Genomic DNA, 23,400 nt, shown 5'->3' with positions numbered 1-23,400 from the left:
CTTTTAGGAAGGGAGGCATTTTAAAGAGGCTGTGGTCCTTCCTCCGGCAGGGTTGTCTTTTATCATTGATAAAAGATTTAAAAGAAACTTCTGGTATGTGCTTGCTAATTAAACTTCATTCAGTTCGTTTCCTTTTTGCCTTTTTAATTTTCTTTCAGACCAACATGAGAGAGGCTGAATCAGTGAGATCTTTTTTTTTTTTAATCTGCTTTCTTAAAACAAAACCAACAAAAGCACCCAAAAAACCCCACAAAACCAAACTCACAACCAGCGCTAAACCCGTTATAATTACTTGCCAGGAGCTTTGATTTTGCATGGTCTCTGCTGCCGATTTCCCAGGCTGGGTGCTGGGCTCTGAGTGCCTGGAGGCTGGTGCAGTTGTGCTGCAGTCCGAGCCCTGTGCTGGGCTGCAGAGCTTTGCAGGAGTGCAGCAGGACGCACAGACTTGCTGCAGTACTTCAGGAAAGGAAACTTCCTGCATCTCCCCTCCTTTCCCCCTTCCTTGACACTCCTCAGCTTGTCTCCCCACTCTCTCTCCCTGTCACCCCCGCGAAGAAACCGGGGGTTTCGTGGCAGGATGCAGGAGAGGGAAGGAGAAATTGGACGCTGCAGCTTTAAGAGTGCAGTAGTGCCAGAGCTTTTCTCCTTCAAGTGATCTGCAAAGCAGCAGCCTTAGCCAGGGATTCCCCTTTTCCTGCTCGTCCTGAGCTCTCCGGTGCTGCCAGTTGGAATCGGGTTTTTTGCAGTCCCAACTGACTTGCCTTTACATTTGATATTTAAGCAATCGCTTAAAAAAAATAAAATAATAAACAACCCAGTTATTTCCTGAGCTGTCCAAACTCAGACATCAGCTTCAGCACCCTTTTCCCACACGACCATGTCCTTGTATTTGCTGAACTGAGCTTAAAAAGTGTTTTATGCATCTAAGAGAAGTGGTCTCATGACGTCCAAGCATTAATACCTTTCTACAGCCATCAAAAGTTGAATTTGCATTGGAGATGTGCTAGCACAGCCTTTTTCTACGGAAGTTGAACTTGCATTTTCTGGAGAAATGTGCAGTCTGGACACGATTTGTTGATGGCATGAGGAGTGAATTTTTAACGACAAATAATATTAAAAAAAAATGCTTGGACGTAAACGTCTGCTAGCAACTTGCATTCTCCTAGCATAAAAATATCTGTTTTAATTGAAATGTAGCATTTTACCAATTCCAGAGTCTTGGTAACTGTATGAATGCATGGGGCAAGAGAAAAAATGCAGTTTGGCAAGTATCAATTCTGTTGAAATAGCAGTGCAGTGAGCTGTGGTGAAACCCCTCTAGATACAGATTTCAGGTGTCTGGGGGCAAGGGGAGAGGGGAGAGCTACTCAGCAGTCAGTTCTTGCAGCATATACCAAGTTAGATCTTTGTCGGTGCTGGAAGATATTAGCAACATCTGAAATGATTAAATATTTGACTTCCCTATTTTAGTGATGTCTCTTGACACCAGGAAGGGTGTTCTTGTCCCCACTGAGGCTGAGGCAATTACTTGTCCCTGCAACTTTATTTGAGAGTAGTAGTGCATGTTTACACTGATTAAGTCTGTAATTGTGGTGGGGTTTTTACTGTGTGCTTGCACAAGGACTAAGAAAAGTCAGATCTGTAGGAAAGGTAGGAGTTACCCTCAGCACAGAGGGGAGGGGAGCTGGGACTGAAGCCTCATCTCTCAAGGTCATACCACACAAGCTGATGGTAGAGGCAAGCTCCTGGGCGCCCTCAGCTGCAAAGTCATTCTTTTAAATTCAGTTAAACTTTCAGATCTTCCAGTGGAGATCTCTGGCCCCAAGTCTTGAAGACACAAGAAGTCATAGACATAAGGATAAAACCTTGAATTCTGCATGATGTAAATCCCAAATTAAAGGAACTGAAGCTCTGATGCGTGTGATGCAGAATTTATGCAGCCCAGTAACACTATGTTACTTCTCTTTTCCTTACATCATATTAATGAGCAAAGATACTTAATTTCATTTTTAAAGTACTTATGCATGAGGTTGTGGCATTTATGGAGAACCACTCTAACTGGTAGGATAGAAACAAAAGTAGTGAGCTAACAGCAGGCTTGACGTCAAACACCAAGGGGTAATGAATGTGGCAGGGTGTTTCAGCATAGGGGCATTGTGGCAGGATAATCAGTGTAAAAGCATATTGGTCTCTGCCTTATGAATAGAAAACAGCTGCTCTAAAATTGAACTGAAGAACAGACTTGTCCAAAGGTGATACAAGTGGTGAAAGCATGGGAACTGCAGGGAAGCAGCCATGCTCTCTGGAGTTAGGCTTTCTAGAAGTGGGCTTGAGAGCCTCTTGAAAGGGCTTTCTTCATATCTCCTTGAAAAGCTGGCAAGATGATTGTTTACCAGATATAGAAAATAAGAATGGTTACAGAGGACAAAAATGAGCCAAATCAGAGACTTGTGCATTTCAAAGAGCAGCCCCTCTATTGAAGAACCATCATATTGATCATGTCCTATTCAGCTCAAGTATTTCATGTTACTGTAAGGAAATTAGGGGCAAAGAACCCTCCAGTTGCAAAAGACAAAACATCAGAGTGCAGAGGTTAGGGGATGGAGCACGTACTTGATCCTCTCTACCCTCTTACATCCTGTGCTGCCCCAGCAGTTCTTGATTTGTACCCTAGGAAAGCATCCTCTGGACATGTTAAATTTTAACTGGAGTTCATACCACCATCACCTTAAACTTCTGTGCTGTGCCTGCAGCAACCTGATGGGGTAGACATCCTGGGAGTGGGAACAGAATGTGTCAGTGTAGTGAAGAGCTTGAGTGCATAGAGCCAGTGCCTCTGAAATGTAGACTTTGCTGTGCCTGGTCAAAGACCACATTTCAGCAGTTTTCTTCCTTTAATGCCTACCTCTGATCTGGAAAGCCTTTTCCTGGCTGCCATATTGTTTCTGCAGTGAGTTTTAGCACTTTGAGCTGCCTGGGGTATTTTTATAAGAGTAAGGTGTCTTGAGAAAGGACTAGTCTTGTAAAATGTAAGGAACTTTATTCCTAGTGCCTGTCCTCAGGGCTCATGAGCTTGTACAGAGATGCCACACCAAATTCTTTGTGGTTATAGCCAGCACCGCTACCAGAGCCTCAGATGACTCTGCTTCACTGCATTTTTAATGAGTGGGACTTAAATTGTGGTTTGCTTGTTGCTATTGACTTCTCAATATCTATTTCCAGTGGCTGGTACAGAAATGGTTAAGAAAGATTGGGTCAAATGTCAGCATGTATTTTTGGAGAAGGTCATGGATTCTGTGCCTGATGCCCCACTGCAAAAGGCACCTATTCTTGAAATATTTGATATGTCTACAGTTTGTTTTAATTATTGCCTTTGGTGCTGCTAAGGCTAGTGCAGTGCAACAGCAAGCTGCATGCCAGGCTGTAGGGATGTAGCTTGCTTCCAGCTAATATGTGCCTCTTCCCTGCCCCTAATGAATTACATACTCTATGGGTATTACCTAGCACTGCAGCAAATATCTTTCCTCCAAGAGGTCTGTTGGGAGTGAAGAAATACAGAAGTGATGTGAGGAAGGGTCCCTTAAAGGGGAACTTTAAAAATTGCTACTGGACCCCAGCTGGAGGGTGATTGGTAATGCCTGTTTTTGCTATTTTCCTTTCCTGAATGTTGTCAAGTGTTTAACAGTTTTTTCTGTTGTCCCATGGGCCCGAGACATTGGAGCAAGGGAGAGAGGCTGCCTCTTGCAGAACCTCTGCAGATTCTTCCAGTTGGCTCTTTCACTGCAGAATCCTGGGTGATCAGGAGTGCCAGGAGTGGGGGAAATTGGCTGTCTCAGTTGTGTGATGTGATGCACCAATGTATTGAAGAGCCTGACCAACTGCTGTAAATTTTTTGCCTACTCCTGTCTGATGTGTGAACACAAGAATTCCCATGTGCCAGGAATCTTAATGTTTTTCCTCCTACTTCTATGCTTGGGTAGAAATGTCCTGAAGATGTAATTTTTCCAGCTCAGCCTTTTGAATTTCTAATTATGCTGGGAGAGCTGAGCTGCAGTGGGGCTGCCTTTCGACTACCCTTCTTGTGCCATTTCCCTGCTTTTCAAACAACTGATCTTTTGAGAAGGGACAGTCCCTACTGCTGAGTGAGGAAGAACTAAACTTTGGCAAATCTAAATGGGTTTTATTTGCATCAATATTCTGCAGCAAATAACTGTGTACATTTATAAATGGAGGGCAAAGCTTAATGCATTGGAAAAACTTATTTGTGGTGAATAGGAGGTACTTTGCTCTTGTCTTAAATAACAAAATGAAGTGAGGGTACACTTATTGAAAATGCCCTTTACTTGGTTTAGCAGCAGAAGTTGTGTTGAGTCCTGGGAAAAAAAAAATAAGGTCCCTGCTCCTAAAGCCCACAGACAAGAGCCTTTTATATTCAAGAAAAGCATGGAATTGGACTTGAACTAGCTGTTGACCTTGAGTTGTTGGTGAAATGCTTAGGTTTAAAATATTGGTGGATTGTAAAGTAGCATGAGTCCTTTGCCAGTCCTGTCATTAAAAAAAAGGTGGAGAGTTGATTGATTAATTTACAATTTGATTAAGCAAAAGGAAATAACATGGAGAGCCACTTTCAATTTTGAAGGTCACTGTCAGACTGGGGAGAACATGCTGGTTGAGGTCATCCCTAAGATGCTGTGTTTTGGCTTCTGGGGAGCTTCCAGGCTCTGAAGTTCTTCCCCACACACACCTTCTCCCAGGGAATACACAAATGTACCTCTACATATAGTGAATAACATACTTTTCTTTTACAAAAGGCGTTGTTGTGTTAATGCAGCAGAACATGTGAGGTCAACCTGTCTCCCTTGCAGGGTTTGTAGAAGTGCTTCAAGGCAAGAGGAAACTGGTCACTGGGCTGAATCCCAGGGGATGCTCCTCTCTCCAAGGCTGCCTTGCCTCTAGGGCTGGTAAAACCAGCACTTCCCAGGGCAGAGGCAAATGTGCTCTGCAGAGAATCTGTATAGATGTGCTTCTAGCACACAGGGTAAAATGGAGCAGGATCCTTGTGCACACCTGGAGGAGTCTGAAGGAGGGGTAGTGCAAAGCAGACCTGCTCCTCCTGAAAAGTGCAGCCCTATGGACAGGCAGTCATCCCATGTCTGGTGATGGAGTGTCAGCCAGTGTGCCTTGGGTGGCTGAGGGAGAAGTGGGGAGGAGGGAGCACTTTGTGGTTTGCTGGCAAGTCACCCGCTCTTTGATGCACTGCAGCAAAAGCCCTGTCTGAAAACTCTTCAGCAAAGAAGGACATTGCAGGGGAAGGGGAGGGGGGGACAGCACACGCTGAAAGATGCTGCTGCAAGCGCTGTGACAGCCAAGCCTGTGCCCTGCTTCCCCCCAGTCATTTAGCAATTGAGTTGGCCAAGTCCGTTGCCTTACGTCTGAGTAGAATGCACTGTCCTTTCCCTGGATGTCCTTCAGTTGCAACCAGGGGTGGTTCTGCCTGTGGGCATGTCCCCAGGGGCTTGCTGTAACCATCCAGGTAATGGTGGTGAGGAGGGAGCGGCGAGGCTCCAGGAGGTGGACTGAGCTTGGGTGACAAGCCACCACTGCAGACCGTTGCCTCAGCCAGGATGGTGTAATGTTCTGGGGACTAAAATGACAGATGCAGCGCATTGTGTAGCAGCAGGGTTGGTGGGAAGGAAGTGTAGACAGAAGAAATGGCAAACTGCTGATGCAGTGCAGGTCATCCTGGGCTGACTGTTGTTGCAGGATGCGCAAGGTAGCGGGGCTGTACCCTGAGACAAGCAGAAAGATAAAGGGCAGCTCCCGTGTCTTACCTCCTAAGGATCAAAAGCTTTTCCATTGGGCCTTTTTTGCCCCCTCCCTCCCAACAAATACACTGTTGCTGCAGAGGAAGATTGCAACCGGCAGGAGGCCCTGACAGATGATGTGTTCTGCCCTTTTTAGGAGAATTAGACCCGAAGTGGCAAGTGAAGAGTGGAAGAAGATCCCAGGAGCCATGGTCCAGGTGCAGGGCTGCTGGCACTGTCGGCTGAGGAGCGCTTGTAAAGGGGCTTTACCTGCCATGCTGCTTCCAAGCTGGACTTCCTTGCAGCACAACCTGCTAGCCCAGCTGAGTTAGGCCACCTTGCTCTTGGTGTGGTAAGGCTTTTCTACTATGTGTCTCAAATTTAACCTGTTAACCCCTTATGTTACCATCATCATATTGAGGTAGAGGAGAGGGGACACTTGCTTAGAGTAGCTTCCATGTGCTCTGTGGTGCTAGTGAACTAAGAGTGTAGCATTGGAGAAGCAAAGTTTGCTGGAGACCTTGGATGCAGAAAAAATGTGGAGTGGTAAATTGACCATTCCTGCATAGCACACAAGTCAAACAGGTCATGTGGTCAATGTGCTTCTCTTGCTAGGCAGCGCTGGTAATATTAGTGTTTAACTGTTGTTTATTGTCAGACTTTCTGTTTTAACAAACTGACTGAGATTTACATGTGATGAGTGTTCCTGATAGCAAAGCTCTTAATACATAGACACATTATTGACAATGTTGGTGTGTTTAGATGTGTAAACAACTTGTGTGACAGAACATCTAGAAACAACCACTTGAACTGTGAAGATGGAACTGGCCTTTGAGTGTCTGTGCAGCTTGACTTAAAGATGGTCTTTTTTTGGTGTTCTCCTCATGTCCTGAGCAGCTGCAGCAGTAGCCAGGAGGGATGTGCAGACCTGTGTGTGCATGTTTTCTGAAGCTTTTAGTTGTTGTTCTTGATGACTGCTCTGTGCAGTGCCATCTCTGTGGGTTCAAAGCTGCTTCTCAGTAGGCAGGAATGGGCAGGGAGTTTGGAGAAGGATGGATTAGGAAAAGTACTTCTTTCCATAGCAGTCATTTCAAGAAGAATCAAGGAGTTGCAGCAGTGGTAGAGAAAGTATGGCCAGGGTAACAGAGCTGGCAGTTTTCTGCTGGCCTTGTGCTGTTCTTGGGGTGCAATGGTGGATGCTTAGGCATCCCTCTCTAAGGAGCTCTGTATGGGAGGCAGCTGAACTTGACCTCTTTTCTTGCTGAAAGCTCTTGGTCCCACAGATGCAAAGCATGCAACGAAATAAAACTGCTGCTGTCTGGGCATTTGGTGGGTGGAAGCTGACAGCAAAAAGGAGTTTTCTTAAATTGCTTCACCAAAAATGACCCTTTGTCTTAATCTGTGAACTAGTGGGGGAAATGCAATGAGCTTCTCCCAGATGCCTCTGAAGGAAACTCTTTCCTCCCTGTACCGCTGCAGCCTTGTGACCTTGTGTGCCAGCAGAGCCTTTCTTGCTGGGGGATGTCTCTCCACTAGCACTTCAGGTTAGAGGAGGACAGGGTACCTCCTTGTTCCCAGGACAAGGTGTCCCCTCTGGGTCGGCTGCCTGCCTGCTTCCCAGTAGAGGGAGGTAGAAGCACGCCAGGTTGCAGTCATGCAGCCTTCAGCTGCTCTATGCTCCTTCAGCCTTGGTGTCATTAAAAACAAAACCCTGCAACACCTCAGCAAGAAAAGAGGCATTTCTCTTGCTGCTTAATGGTGAACCCTTCCAGTAGCAGGGATTTGCTACCTGTAATTGCACCAGCTAATCCTAGCAAGCTCTGTCCTTCACATAAGATTCTATTCTTAGTTCAGTCCCTACTGGATTCTTGACAGAGCAAATGCTAAGGCTTGGTCTGTGCCTGTGGAGGGATTAGTTGAATGAGTGAATTTGAAGCATCTACCCCCTCATTAAGAGGAAAAACCGTGCAAGGGCTTGATGGAGACCCAGCTTCTTGGAGAGGTAAGTCAAATACTGGTAGATTTGATAAGAAAGCAGTGGAAATGTTGATGGATGAATTTGGTGAGCTGTAGCTAACCCTAAGTCAGCCCAAGGGAGCCAGCTGAATGACTTCAGTTTCTTATGACTCTTTGCTCTTATGACCATAGCATACATGCATGTTTTTATCTTCTTGCCTTTTCAAATCTGAAGCTCTGTTGCCAGCTTGGTGCTCTTTATTTGTTCAACTACCCAATGCACAGAGTATCCATGTTCCTTCCAGGCCCTGCTCCTATGAGTGGGTGGGACATGGGAGGAGTGACACAATCCAGGAGATCAACAGCTGTTTGAAGAGATGTCTACTTCTTGGAGGGATAAAGTGATTGCTCTGTCCTCTGCAGCATTTTTTTCACTGAGTTTAGAGGGACAGGTTTTTTGCATTGCAGAAAAGAAATACAATGTGTCAAAGTGCTTTAATGGGCTTTTGCAGCCTGGTGAACTTCAGTGTGTCTGTCAGTGCAGTACAAGCCCTTTTTAACAGGGCAGTTGCAAAGCATGTCCCTGTGTTGAAGTGTAGCTGCATCTGGCAGTTGCTGCTGGATGCCCTCTCCTGTGCAGGATGGAGATCTGGGGGTCTGTGTCCTTGCTTTGCTTTCTAACTGATCAAGAGGGAGACAATCTTATAGAGGAAAAATCCTGATCTTGCAACTGGTACATGTCTGAGCAAGGCCAAACAGACTGTCAGAGTGACTAAGGCACTTCGGTCTGAGCAGTCAGATGTTTCAGTTCTCACTGGAAACGTACTCAACAGCCTGGAACATCATCCCTTGCTCTGTGCTTGCATTAGTATGGTTCCTTCTGCTAATTGCTCTGCTTCTGTTTCCTGTTTCTGCAAAAAGAAGAAATGTTCATATGCTATTGTACCCACAAAATGGTTCAGGGAAGAGTTTGCCAACATTCCTGGAGACCAGGAGCTCCTGGGAGATGAAGCTTTTGGTCATGTTTGGGGGTTTTTTTGCTATTTAGACAGAGGCAGCACAGGAGACTGAACCAGATAGTTGCTCTGCACTGATGGGGGAGGCTAATTAGCATGGGTTATGCAGGGGTAGCTTGTGTATTAGACCACTATCTGTGAGGTTGTTTTTCCTTGTATCTTCATGTATTTCTCCCTTCTTGTACAAACTATGCTTTCTCAAGTTGCTTATTGATACGTTTACTTGTTATTCCCTCCACCACCTTCACTGATTATATTTCTTTTCACATCCAGCAGTTGTGGTGTGGTATAAGCATTGTCATCAGCCTGGGCCACACAGGATCCCTGACAACCTGCCAGCCATGCAGGGATTTGGGAAGGCTCACTGAGCTCTGCAGACACTCCAGTCTTATCAGGGCTTTTCTGCTCTTGTCAGATCTTCAGCAGTCTTTCCAGTTACTCTCTGTATGTGAGGCAGAAGGAAAGCCCAGCATTGACAGGTGTGATCACAGAATGTGATAGTTAAAGAACAATTCAAACATTACAGAAACTAGACTCGGGATTAGAAAAGACCCGGGTCCTTCCCGTGGCTGTGAAAGTGGTAAATAATTTGTGAGATAAGTGGGAGCACCAATAATGTAGCAACCAGAGCATTTGCTGAGTAGCGGTGTGCTCACTCATGCTAATCACTTTGCTCTGTGGTTACACCTCTGCAACTGAAGAGACTTTCTCCCCACCTCATTAGCTGTAATTAACGTCCACAAAGTATGCATGTACAGGCCTGTGTCTGCAGCAGGCTGGTCAGCAGACAGCCTAGGGAGAAAGTATCTGTTGGGTACCCGAGTTTTCAAGTCAGCAAGCTGATGGCAGTTCGTGCTCCTCTAGCAGCCAGAGAATTTATGCTTATGTTCAAGTTCCAGATGGTTTAGGTGCCTTAGTCGCCAGCCCTTGTCCTTCTAGTTGCTACAAGTGAAAGCTCCAGCAGAGGGCTAGCTGCAAGAGTGAAGTGGTGAGGTACTTAAATCCAATCATGTTATCTTGAGTTGGTAGGTGAAACGTGCCTTGGTACTCTTAGACTGTGGTGCACAAGAAGCAGCTAGTTCAGACTTACTCCCTCAGAGTGAGCTGGTATTTGTCGCGTGAACTCCTGCTAACACAGACCATGAGCTTGTACACACAGTGAATCCAGCACTGCCAGAGCATGGCATTCCCTTAGCTGAGATCAAGGGACTTGTTCGGACATCTGACACTGCACTTGGATGCCTTCCACCTTCACTTGCTGCTGGAGTTTCCCAACTTCAGTGCTAACCAAGGTATTTCTGCAGTGGAAGATGTCAAACAGGTTATTGAGGTTTGTCAAGTTCGTGTGGACACCTTGGGCTATGTTTAAGCTGTGGTTGATCAATCCTCTGGGAAGTGTTCATGACACAAGGTAAAAGAGCCTGTTGAGTGGGCACAAACTATTTATATAATAAATACAAGAACACAGTAACTGATGTTGTACATAAAATGTTTCTATTCACTAATGGGCTACTTTGCTGCAGTTAAGGTAACTGGATCCTCTGCTGAATACAAGTGGATAGCTAAAAGTCTTTTGCTTATCTGGTCTTGCAAAGGAGGTCTGGAAGCAAGTACTTTGGGGAATACCTGAGTATTTTGCCTGTTTACCAAGAATTTTGCCATCTATATGTTAATGTTTTTCTGGGGGAGAAAAGTCACATAAAACTAACAGATGGCCTGAGTGTTAATGAATCTGCCTCCATAGTGGTACCTTTGAGGGGATGGGGTTGGAATGGGTGGGGGTAGTTGGGACCTTAAAGGAAGCACTGAGACTGCTGATTTCCTTCACATTATTTGAGAATACTCTTTTAACGTTGGTAGGTGAAGTGGTAACTTGGTGTCATGTTGTCTTGACTGCAGTGTGAAGATCAACAAGCTGACACTCAGTGGTGATGGTAGGTCACTTTTCTGTGCATATATATTTCTCTTATCTGGCATGAAAACCTACTGCTAATATTTGTAGACAATACAAGTTTTTGACCAGTCTGTGATACCGTGATTAAAGACAGCTGAAGGGAAAATGTGAGTTGAAGTAAATTCACATTCAGATCATAATTCCCTAGAGCTCAAGAACAGGAAGGATCTATTAAAGTACTCTGGTCACTAAGCAGTGATAATTCATTCTACTAGATTGCTGGGTAGAACCAGAATGTCATAAGGGTGATTCATCTTAGTTTGAAGATAAAATAATCTACTATTTGCCTAGGTACTGAATTTCAGTCCCTAATGCAGTTCCTCTGCTTAGTTGAAGTTGAACCTCTGACGTTGGCTTTTAGCCACTGGCTCTTCTGCCTCCCTCTAAAGAACAAGCAGCAGCATCCAGCACTTCTCTCTGGGAAGAGCTTCCTACCCTGTAATCAGGTTATGTCTGAAGGCAGCTTGGTTTAGCAACAAGGGCACTATCAGGGAGACCAGTTCAAGTGCTCCCCAAGTGTCAGGAGAATCCTAAATGCTCAGCAAGAATCAACGGAGCTGAAATCACAGCACGAGCAGCTCAGGCTTGCTGCTGTCAGTGCACTGGAGAGCTTTCATCAGTGAGACCCATCCTTAATGACCTTTGGTGGATGGGATCATGGTTTTGAAGTGGTGACAGCTCATGCAGGTTAAAGGCAGCAGTTGCCCCTTGTGTGGCAGGATGCCAGTGCTGCTTCAAAACCACTCTCCAGTCATGGTGCCAGCATGCCTGTAGGAAGCCTTGGTTTGCTGGCTTCCAAATGTGCACTTAGCAAGGCCAGTCAGCATAATCTTTCTGTTCAACTGTAAAGTGGCTCAGTTGTCTGGGAAATTAAAACAAATCTTGTTCCAGTGGTAGGCATGCCCAACAGGGAGTGGGAGTGTATCTTCACTCACTAAATCCTCTTGGGGTCTGTCAGACTAATGCCCACCCGTGCTTGGCAAAACTGCAAGCATTTGGCTTCAAAACCTGCTTTTAAAGGGCTTCCAGGCATGTCCCAAAGGCCAAGCTGAAGGAATCCATGTGTTGTGTAAATGTAAGTGTGGAGATAGACACTGATGCATACCCCTGTGCTGGAAAAGAGTATCCCTGGTCAGGCAAGCAGCAATGCTGCATGTTGCAAGGCTGTAGGGCTGCTCTGGGCTGGAGAGGCTGGAGGGATCACAAAGCCCTGAACAAACAGGGAAAAGGTGTAATTTCATGCAGACTAGAAATTCATTCAAGCTCTCCCTATGCAACCTGGTTCCTTCAGGCCACCTTCCATCTTTCTAGTGACTCTTCTCTTTTATGCCATGCTGGGGGACACGTGGACACTGAAAACTTCAAAGGGGCTTTATTAATTGTTGTTTGAAAAATACTGTGGATTTGGGCACTCTCCATAACAGTGTGTTTAAAAACAAACAAACAAACAACAAAACAAAACCAAAGCAACAAAACAAACCCTGCAGGCTTGGTATCATTTGTGCAAGTTTTTTCTTGTTATTGTGGATGGATTTAATGGGCCAAATTCTTTACTTTCTCAAGTAGGTGACAGTGGAGTCCTCCAGTAAAGCATCACGGTTGCTCTGAGCTTGTGCTGCACTGAAATTGGAATCTGCCCCCCCCGATTGATTAAAGAAAGTAAATGTGAACACTCAGTGATACAGAGGAGGGAAATATCTGCATTGTGAGAGCAGGGAGGAGGCTGCTGCAGTTCTGTCTCTGAAGGGCTCATTATTAATTAGCTGTGTGCACAGTAAGTGCTTCTCTGGAGAATGAATGATGTGCCTGAGTCTCCCTCCACAACACCGGTAACAAAATTAGTGGAGGGGGGAGCATATTTGGGATGGGTGGGCTTAAGCTGGTGGGCTGGCAGTTGGAGAGCCTGAGACCCTGGTGGGTGGGTTTGGGTGTGTGTTCAAAGCCAGAGTCCTGCCCCGACGGGTTTCTGATGTCCTTGCTGCAGTCTGTGCTGCCACTGCTTTTCCCAAGTGCTGGAGTCTCTGCTGCGACTGCAAACTTGTGGGTTCCCTTCCTTTGCCAGCAGGAATCCTGGAGGAATCTCCCATGCTTCCCGGTGTGGGCTCCTGCCAGTGGAGTCGGTGCAGTTCTGCCCTGGCACGGGTGTGCTGAAGTGGAAGTGCTCCTGTTCAGTGTGTTTCAGCTTCACTGGAACCGATGAGGTTGCACCGGCAGGAATTGGGTCCTGCAGGGTCACACGGGTGGGTGCTGCCCCCTCGGGGCTCTGCACCCGCCTGCGGGCCGGGGGGCCCAGCCCCGGTCCCGCCTGTGACCCCCGGAGGGCTGGCTGCTCCTCCAGCCCGGCAGGCTCAGGAAGAGCCTTTCTCCGGGCTTGTCTGGGCTTGTTCAGGCCTGAGCCTGCCTTTGTCTTGGCGATCGGAGGGGATCACAGAGGTTCTGCCTCTGCCACTTGCAGCTGCTCTTCTGAGAAACCCCCTGGAGAGACCCCCATAGCAGCTGGAGCTGGAGCTTGTCTGACCTTCCTGTCCCTGCAGGTAAGGACTGTCTGTGTTTGTACTCGTGCCTGCAGCTGGACCCTGTCAATCTGTACTCTGCCAGCTTGTGTGCAGAGCCTGTTGGTGTCTGGGGGGGCTGGAGGGCTGTTGGGGGGACGGGGGGGTCTGTGCAAACATGTACAGCTCAGTAAGTGTTCAGAGGTCTTGGAAGTCAGGAGGATGTTACAGTAACTGCCCCTGCTAGTCTGTTATGTGGGGGTATAAAATGTGTTTCCTTTGCCTTCTTTTGGCTTTCCTGTTCTGTAGCCTCCTTCCCTCAAGCCCCCCATACACAAATGCTTGGAGTTAGGGATATTGGTGAGTGTCCAGTTTTTGAGGGACCCCACAAAGCAACAGCACCCAAAAAAAGCAGCTGTGTGCTCACACTATCTGAAGGTGCTGCAGCTAGATCAGGAAAGCTTGAGTCTAGGGAGCAGTGTAAGGGATTCTGGTGAGTTAGCTGCTTGGCTTCTACATCCAGGAGACACAGGGGACCTGAAATCAGGGAACATTAGAGGTTCACCGTCACACCTAGCATTTACACAGAGGAACATGGAAGCTGAAAGCTTACTTCTTTGCAAGAAGCTGGCAGCTAACCCCCTCTCCTGCTGCACTTTTGCAAAAGCTGCCCTCTCCATCTTATTTCCAGCGTTGTTACCTGGCTCAGCACATTGTCTCCACATTCTTTTTGTCATGGAAAGGATAAATACTGTAGCTCAAATGCTGGTATCACCTGGTGCTCCTGTGGGGGGAAAGGCCTCTGCCAGGCTGTGTTGGGCTTTGTTCCCACTGCCCCTTGCAGCCTTCCTGAGCACTGCCCAAGTGAGCCTTGGCTTTACCTGTGCCTGGGTGTCCTACACATCACTCACCTGCTCATCAGGGAGTTTCAGGTGTCTGTGCAAACTGCCACTGGGATTATCTAGATAACTGCTACATTATGTAGGAGAGGGACCTTCCATTATTTAGGAGGGGCTAGCTCAAACAAGAATTGAAAAAGACACTGGGAGTCACGTCAGATCAGAAGTAAGTACCTACCTGTCAGTAGAGGTAATTTTCTACACCAGCAAAGTTCTGGGCTCAGGTTTGGTGTTACTTCCCCTGTTACCTTTCAGGAGCATCTCAGCAGAGTGGGGGGAATGGATGTGAAGTTTTGATCAGTATTTTGAAGACAGGCCCACCTGTGCTTACCTTTTATATCTATGGTAGAAAATGTATTCATTTGTAAGCAACCTGCTTCTCATCTACACAGTCTGTTTTGATGCTTTGTTAGCTGCAGACGTGCCAGTCTGTCTTCAAGTTTCTTCCTACCAAGGGTGAGTTTGCTTGTTGCTGGCTTTTTAATTTTTGACTGCTGTGTGGTGCTTTTTTGGTTTGTTTAGTAGAACCAGAGGCCAGGAGGGTCTGACCAGAAGGACCCGAAACAAACATATAATATTTGATTATGATGAATGCCATTCTCTTCTAGGGACTACTTTGCTTCTACCTTTGGTAGTATTGGCAACCAGTAAGGTTAAAGGTGCACCATTCCTGCAGGGAGCCATGTCTGCTTGTGGATGTTTGCCACAACTGTTTGCCACTGGTATTTCCAGCAGACACATTGGTCAGACTGCAGCTCTTTTATTCTTTGAAGAACTTGTGGCCTAAGAAAGTACCTATCTTGTGGGTTGGGTTGCATCTAGGATCCTACTTGAGGCCTAACAAAGGCAACACAGCCACGTGCACTGTGAGAAAATGTTGGTTCTGGGCTCTGAAATGACCTGTTTGGTCTGAACTCCAAACAGGGGAAGAGGGGCAAAGGAATGTTAAATAATGAGGCTCCTTTTTTCTTCCCTCCTACTTGGTGCCCTCTACACCTGCCCCAAGGATTCTGAGTAAAGGCAGATCTGGTGACCATGTTTCTGACTTGTCATTTCACACTGTGTTTTGTCCCCCAAGAGAACATTAACTGACCTATTTTAAGTACCTTCAGAAAGCTGAGGCACAAAAGAATTATTTAAGGGGTGAGTGATGTTGCAGCAGTAACATGGAGCTACAGACACTGCTTGGGCCACTCCACTGATTTTGGTGGAGTAATGCTAGGGATGCTTGTTGCTTTGTCCCTTTGACTCCAGATTGGGAATCTTCAACACTAGTTTTGTAGGTTTGTGCGGCTTTTCAACATTCTTCTCACTTCAAAATACTGACAGAAACATCTTAGGGAGGAAGCTTGATCAGAGCAGGAAAAGAAATTCCTCTTAGCCTATAAATTGTCTGTTTCTGCCAGCTGACTGTGGCATTCTCTGTTCTCTAATACTTTGCTCTGTTTTGATCTGTTCTGTATCATGGAGGAGGGACAGGCCTGTCACATAAGTGACAAAAGCAGATTTCATACTGATAAAGGGAACTTTTTTCTGTCCTGGCCTCTTGACATCTCAGTGCCAGTACCTTGTCTCACAGGTGGGGGAACTAGAGGATGTTTAGTACAGATTTTGAAGCATCTTTTCCCTGCACTCAGTGTGGCTTTGGAAACAAGCTGGTTAAAGGAGAAAGAAAACATCAGGGCTTCCTTGCTGAAAAGATGTCAACCCTCCTTTATATAAAACCCAGTTATTTCTACTTGCTCTGTACAGCTGGATGGAGAGGGCTTCTCAGCAGGTGTCCTTGTATGATGGGATCTCATTTTGAGTATGTGATGCAACTTGCAAACCCATGTTGTAGTAAGTCTGTGTTTCCTTGTATTTTGGAGGTACACCACCAGTAATCTCAGTGACTGGTACAGACCATCTCTTACTGCAAATGGAGAGAAGTTAGTAACACTTGAGCCATTGTTTTCTTTCCAGAGAGACTCAGCTGAAGGGGCTTAGAGAACTGTGGGAGTCTGACTTGAGACTTCATTTTATGTATTTTTTTTCTGTATGCATTTGAAAATATTGTAAGGAGCAGTGACCAGGCATCAAAACTATGCCCAGCCTGTCTGAAGCAACCTTCTCCTGAAACCAGAATCCTGCACTCAGTGGACAAGTGAAGGTTTTGGTAAGAGGAATTAGAGCAAGCAAGCTCTATGCTGCTGAAAATGGAGTTTGAATCTTTTGTCTCTTGAACCTTCCCGTAGATGTTCTCTCCTGGTGATGTGGGTCTACTGCTGTACCTCTTCTCAAGGGAAGCAGCCCAGGTGCAAGGCTTACCATGTGTAGAACATTGCAGTGCATTTATGATGAGTTGAAATGCATCTTAGAAGGGATGATGGGTTTTTGTCTTGTGCAACTAGAGAAAAGTGCTGTGACAGTAAGATCCCTGCTATCAGTCAGCCTGGCAGTGGCAGAGTGTCCCAGCAGAGTGAATTAGGGGGCAGGACAAGATCATCTTGGGTTGGATAAACTTTCCCAGGCCCATCCAGGCTATAAACCCCCAGACTTTTGGTGTTTTGGAGTGCCATGCTAGAGCAGACATGGGGCTACTGGTGCTGTGGCCCTGGCTTTATGATCTGTGGCTCGTGCTTGCAGAGTGAGTGGTTAATGAGTCATGGTGCTTACGTGTGGCTCAGTCCTCTGCAAACTGCAGTGCACTGGGCTCTGCCCAGGCCTCTCCCAAGGCACTGAATCAGCAAAACCCCAGAATAGCCTGGTGTTCTCAGCCTGTACTGACTGCTGTGGAGTGGAGCCAGCCAGGAAATGGGGCAGCCTTGCTTCCAGGAGCTGGGGCAGCAACCCAGCCTTGGATGGGCCTGCCTACCATGTTCTCTTGTTTGGCACAACTCACTGCTGGAAAGGATTTTAGTCTGTGGCATCTTTACCCAAAATTTAATAGCACTTATGTAGATGTAGTAACTAGCTCAGCTGCTTGTAGAACTGTGAGCTGTTTCTGTAAGCTCCCAAATGACAGCTCCTTAAAGGCCTTCTCTAAGATGGTATATGAGGTGAACCCATGCTTATGGTATTTGATAAACGACCACAGAGTAGGTTTAACAGGACACTTCTGCTTAAACCTTTGGGTGGTGAAATTCACTCTGTGTTTTATTTGTTAGATAAGTTATGAAGTGGAAATTGTGGAAATTGTGTAAAGGAAAGAGATAATATGCACTAAGTGCTAAGTGGGAAATATATGACAGTGCCTCTGTTTTCTTGGCAGCACAAGTGCAAGGTGCTCTGATCTCATCTGGGAGAGAAGAGGGAACAAAAGGTAATTAAAACTTTCTTAAATACTGTTAATAAAAGAGGAAGAACAGCGTTTACTAGAATGCAGAGAGCAGAAGGCCTTTTTTTTTTGCTTGTCTTCATGTAAAAAGCAAAATGAAATCTGAAAGCAAGGAAGAAGTAGCACTGAGTCTGGCAAAGAATGAATTCTTTAGCTGCTGTGGAAGAAGGCACGAGTCTGTTCTGTGTGTGTTTCTCACTGCACAGTATGTGGAGAAATTCAGGAAGTGCTGTGTATATCAATTCCATGGCTTTATCTTGTTTTGATATGAGGATTTTAATATTGCTTGACTCAGTGATATTAGCAGGCCCAATGAGATCCCAAATGAAGATTCACTTCGGTGAGATGTGGTAGATCTTAAATATGTCTTTTAACAAATGGGAGGAGATGGTTGCTCTAGATTTTTTTCATACTATCCTTAACTCTACCATGTTTTATGGGATTTTTGTGTTTGTATTTCTTGGAGTAGGTGATTGAGTGACAGCAGTCCTGGTGATCCCAGTTTTGCAATAACCTGAGCTTCCCAGATTTTCCCTGTTTTGTCTTGGTGCTTTTGTGCTTCTTGGAGTGCAGGAATGTTTGTGGCAAGAAGCTCCTGAGAGCAGATCTGGCTGTCACCTGCAACCTGATCCCAGGGCTACAAAACTGCTGTTACTTTTTCACTTGTCACCTGCAATGAGATGAAAATAGCCTGTTACCCAAGTGGCTGTATCCCTCTGAGCTGAGGGACTAGCTGGAAATCAGCAGGGGTGGGAGTGAAACTGTGTTACAGGTAGAAGTGCCAACCAGTCTCAAAGCAGGGCTCTGTCTTCCCCCTGCCATTCTGTCCCTTACCTATTTTGTGTGGTTCTTGCCTTTGTGTTTTACAGAAAAGAACTGCTAATACTGTCTATCATTTCTTTGTTCTGCTTTGTTTTAGGCAGCCTGTGACTCACTGCAAAGGTATTGTCCCATTTCCTTGTTAGCAGTGAGGTTGGTCTGCAAGGAGTGGTGTCAGGACGTGGGGTGGAGTCAGAGCTGTACCAAGAAAGCAGGAACTGAGTCTGCAGTGAGGCTGAGGGATGAAGCAGGTGTCTGCACTGCTCTGGGGCCAGTCCTCAGCTTGTTTGCAGTGTGTCAGCCCCAGCAGCAGAAACCTGGGGTCACCCGGGAGCTGAGATGGACCTCGGGTACCACAGCCAGCTGGATCATCTCCTGCCGCAGAGCTGTAAGAAACTGGTAAATATGTTTCCTGTCTAAGGTCGTGTTAATGCATCTCCTAAGGGAGGTTTGTGCTGCATGATTAATAAAAAAAGGCCAACAGTTGTTGTTCAGCAGCTTGTGTCCTGTATTTGGGGAATCGGGATGCTAGGGGGAGTTTGGAGGAGAAGAGAGTGACAGGACAAGTATGATAACAATTCTTATTAAACATTACTAAGATTCATAACCTAGAACCATTTTCTGGTTGGCTTGGTGGCACTTTGCAGGAGTTGCAATGGAAGATGGGATAATACAGCACTAGTTTGAACATTTTTGGAGATTAACCCAAACCACAGGATCCAAGTATCACAGGACTTGTATCAAACCAAACTCAGAATCTATTTAATGTATTCTTACCTTAAGAAGGGAAACTTGTCTGTAAGGTCATAAATAATGAAATCTGTGTTTGCAGAGGCAGGACACTTCCTCTCCTACCTGAAAGTTTGTAATAGAAAAGACTGACACCTTTGTGGGGAGGAAGGAGTGAATTTGTTCTTGCTCTGCAACCACCACTAGTGCTTTGGCATTGCTTTATGGTGATTTTTCTCTGGGATGCCAGTTCATCCTTCTAAGTGTAACAGTCTCAGCTAGACATTGTTCCTGATTCTGTGGTTTAGAAATAGGGTTGAATAAAACTGTGTAAAAGGAATTGAGCACCCTGATCTAGTTAGAAGTTAGCCTTGTTTAGAATAGGCAGTTGAACTAGCTCATCCCCAGGAGTCTCTTCCAAACTAAATCTTCCTGAACTTTCATTTAATTCCAGCTTTCTCCTGCTGCTGAGTTTCACTGACAAATTTCAGAGATGAAAATTCAGCTTTGTTTTGCCTTACAACAGGAAGGACTTGAAGCTTCCAGGGAGAGAAGATCTGTTTGCATCAGTCTTCCTGCAGGAGTTCAAATCCTTGGTGAAACTGTGTGATTCTTCAGGTGCTAACTCAAGGATTGTGACTAGGTCAGTCATAGCTTGAAACTGCACTTATGCCAGTGTTGTGTCATCACTGGGAATGAACTGGAAATAAATGTGCTTAGTGAAATGAAGCTTATGGTATCACATACTTCAGTGAAAACAGGGTGGTTGCTGCAGATCTTACCTGACAGGACTTCTTCCCTTTCTTGGAATGCAGTATTTCTGTAACAGGAGAGCACTGTCATCCTCCACACCCATCAGCTTGTTGGTTTATAGTAGTGATTTATAGGCTAATTCCTTGTAGACAATTCTCTAAAGCAGAATGCTTCCCATAAAGGCACAATCCCAGTAAATTTTTCCAGCTAAAAGCTTAGAGTGGCAGCTTGTCTGTTCTCTCCAGGTACACCAATGGGAAGGGTGGAGAAGGATGCTCCTGCATACATACCTGTGATGAGGTTTCATTTGTACTTAATACCATGAAGTTTTTTGTCCTTATCAGGGGAAGATGAGTTTTTTCTAAGGTTACTCTGCAGTGAATTGGGAGAAAGAATTAATATCTTGTCTCATGCAGCACAGTTGTTAATGTGAGTGGAGAATAAACTCCTCAGGGGTAGGGATGTGTTCTGCTGTATCTCTGTGCTGTGCCTAGTGCAGCAGTCCCTGTTCAGTTGAATTCTTAGACTGTGCCATGAAAAAACATAATGAGCTGCACTAATTTAATAGATATTGACTAGATTTACTGAGATGACTGCCAGAAGCAGGACTTGATGGATTAGATCCAGTTGAGACATACATTTGCATCCAAGATGCTGGCCCCTTGCAGCTGCAGGCTTCAGGAGGTGTGTCTGGAGCAGCTCAGCAGCACTGATTGCGGCATGAGGACTCTCTTTTCTACACTGGGTGTTGAGCAGGTATTTCCTGGGGCTGCCCTTCCTGTGAGGCTTAAACACAAGGGTGGTTTTGCTACTCCTTGTTCTCTCAGTGTTAAGCAGTTTCAGCTGGATGACTTGTTCCTCCTTTCCAAAAGCACTAGGAATCCTTACTGGCAGCAAGCAGCTGAGGGGAGCTAAAATGGTTCTGCTTTTAATTTTTGAAACCATTATCTTGCTGCAGTGATACAAGGTTGTTCCCAAAAGCATCTCTTCCCAGGCCCTGTCATGCTTAATTTGTAGTGGCTCAAAGGAGAGTTTTACAGTTCCCAAAACAGCAATTCTGCAGTCTGTATGTCCCCAGAGGAGGATGAAAGATGAAGTAGTATCTTCCTCTTCTGCACCAGATTGTTTTGCTCTCCTATAGCTGTGCTTGTCCCTGACCTGTTAATTGCCTTTGAGATAGTCTGGTTTGTTCTGATCCTGATGGGAAATGTTGGAGGGATGGTTAGGTCATTGTTTAAACAAGCCAGCTAGTTCCAGAGTGGGACACATTTTCAGGGCAAGGTGGTGGGTACTGTTGTCAAGTCTTCATTTTGATGTATTGGAATTGTCTGGTTTTTTTCCTTAGGGTGAAAAGGTTACAGTCAAGAAGTGATTTATTTGATGAGCTGGTGCTGTCTCCTGGGACTCAGGGAATGGAGCCCAGGTTCTGTATCATGGTGCCTGGTGGGTATTTGCTGTCCTCTCCTGTGCTGCTTTGACTGATGTGCACTGCATGTCACCTCTGTCAGTCTCAGATAGTACAGAGGACATGAGCTTTTCCCTTCACCTGCATCTCTGCAATAGAAGCCACTGAACTTTATCGTGACTCTTGCAATAAACCAACCAGGTTTGGGTTGGGTTATTGTCTTTTGAAAAAGCTTAGAGCACCCAGTTGCTGGCCTTTCTGAAGACTCAGTGATGGGCAGGAGCTGGGGGGGTTTAACATCTGCTTTTCTTGAAGTGTTTCAATCCTTGCCTTTCAGTTGGTGCTCATGCTTTTCTTGGCATGTTTCTGGTAACCCCTTGGAAGATGAAATACAGTTTTGCTGCGAGGAAAATGGGGTGAGAGCAAGAAACAATTGAGTGTTAGCTCTGTCTTGCTATCCAAACAAAAAACAAATTCCTGAGATTTTCAATTTCTAACCTAGCACATCAGCAATAGAAGGCTTGGATGTCTCAGAGTACACTGATGTCAAGTTGCCACTGAAAGAAATGGGAGGCAGTGAACTTCTAGTCCTGCAGTATGTTTTACTTTTAAACTTCATTGTTGCATGAGAGACCCCTGAGCAATAACCTGCTCTGGAGGCTGTGATGCAAGAGTTAAGAATTGCTTTGCCCTGAAGGTTGACTTGTCACATGTTCATGTGTTTCCAGGCGAGGACTGCAGGAATGCTAGATAACACCCTGTCTTGTGTGTCTCAGCCTGTTCCACGTGTGTAGTAGGAAAGTCAATTGGCTTTAGTGCAAATAAGTATTGATCCTTTTTCATTTGTTTTGCAGGGGATGGTGTTCTAGTGGGTTCTCTTTCTAACACATCCTATGTTACCTAAGAACAAAGCTGTGCAGCCAAGTGAACCCACAGAGTTTCAAGTTTTGTGTCTTACCCTTTTAAGCATCTGGAAACACCTGATTGTGCCACTGTGCTTCCTGACTGCTAGTGTGTGACACCTGGGAGCTCACTGAGATACATATGGATTGTGGACAAGGAAGGTGGGTTTTTCTTGTTTAATATTAGTAATTCTTAGAGGTCTGAACCAAGATTGGGCCTAAGGGACAGAGTAATTGTCAATTCATGGTTTTGAGCCTCTTCTCCCTTGAAAGTTGTTTCCTTCAGTACTGCTGCTATTGCTTCGTTGACTCTTTGTTTGTCCCCAGACTCTTGCCTTCTGTGAATGGGAAGAGGAAGAACTTGACCAACCTGCCCTAGCTTCCCTCCTCATGTGATGCCAGCTGTGAGTGTTTCTTTGGCAGTGTCTTAGCTGGTTGTTGTGAACAATAGTCAAGGAAGCAATCAGCAAGTATACTGCCCTAGAAGTGCTGCACATTGTTGGGCTTGCCTCATATCTCCATGGCTTGATAGATGGATGGTTGGGATGCTGCCCAGGTGTACTGTGTGGCACTGGAGCCTGGGCTGTCTGCTGGAGCAGGGGGTGAATGGGAGAAATGCCACAGGGTGCTTGATGATGTGGGTACTGCAGCAGAGACAAGAGATCAAGAAAAGAAGAGAGAAACATGTTGCAGGTTAATTTGCTCTTGATTTGTTCTTTCTACATGTATCTTCCTGAGAGTAAAATACCACCTATTACAAGTATCACTGCAAAAATGCAACAGTAGATGTTGGGAGAAAGGCTGTTCTTAAGCAGAATTCATGGGAGTCTCAACCTCAGGCTGGTAACAAGGGCACTTGGCTTTGAGCCTAGCAGGGGAGCAGCTCATCTGCAGGTACTGCTGCCCCTGGGTGCTGGTCAGAAGTTGTGAATTCTAATTATGCAATGAGCCATGACTGCTTCTCTTGTCTGGATTGGAGGGAGGCAAGGAGAGTTTATGTAAAGGATAAATCTCTGATATAGGATCATTCTAAGGGAGGAGAAATGCAAGAATACCCCAACCTGGGAAGAAGTAAAGGCCTTGCCTAAATCTTGTTTAAACTTCCAGTGCTCACATGGAGGGTAAGAGCTTGCATTAAATTTTATCAAATCAAGCTGGCTTTGTGTTTTACCCCCAGTGACCCTCAATGACTTGGTATGAGCTGGGTGTCATGATCCAAGGACACTGAAGCTCTAACCCTTTTAAAAACACTAGCTATTACTTTGGTTTCCCACACTTCTGTGTAACTTTTTTTTGTCTGGACATGAGCATAATTGTAACAATTACAGGGAGCTGTGAAACTTCATGAACTATCT

General features: G+C 45.6%; 1 protein-coding gene and 1 long non-coding RNA gene across 5 annotated transcripts in view; one reads left to right on the top strand and one right to left on the bottom strand.

Annotated features, from left to right (window-relative positions):
- Positions 1-23,400, top strand: part of ENO1 (enolase 1) — a 100,376-nt gene that overhangs the window by 8,009 nt on the left and 68,967 nt on the right. The gene's annotated exons all lie outside the window — the stretch shown is intronic.
- Positions 17,427-23,400, bottom strand: part of LOC127392869 (uncharacterized) — a 28,997-nt gene continuing 23,023 nt past the window's right edge. For 3 of the 4 annotated variants that reach the window (XR_007891350.1, XR_007891352.1, XR_007891353.1), the window contains one exon: positions 17,427-22,689. This is a non-coding gene — a long non-coding RNA (uncharacterized LOC127392869). The remainder of the gene's footprint in view (positions 22,690-23,400) is intronic. The other variant, XR_007891351.1, reaches the window with a different exon arrangement.

This window comes from Apus apus, chromosome 20 (assembly GCF_020740795.1).
Source record: "Apus apus isolate bApuApu2 chromosome 20, bApuApu2.pri.cur, whole genome shotgun sequence".
Classification (NCBI taxonomy): Eukaryota; Metazoa; Chordata; class Aves; order Apodiformes; family Apodidae; genus Apus; species Apus apus.
Note: the sequence above shows the minus strand (reverse complement) of the source record. Positions and strands in the feature narration are given on the sequence as shown.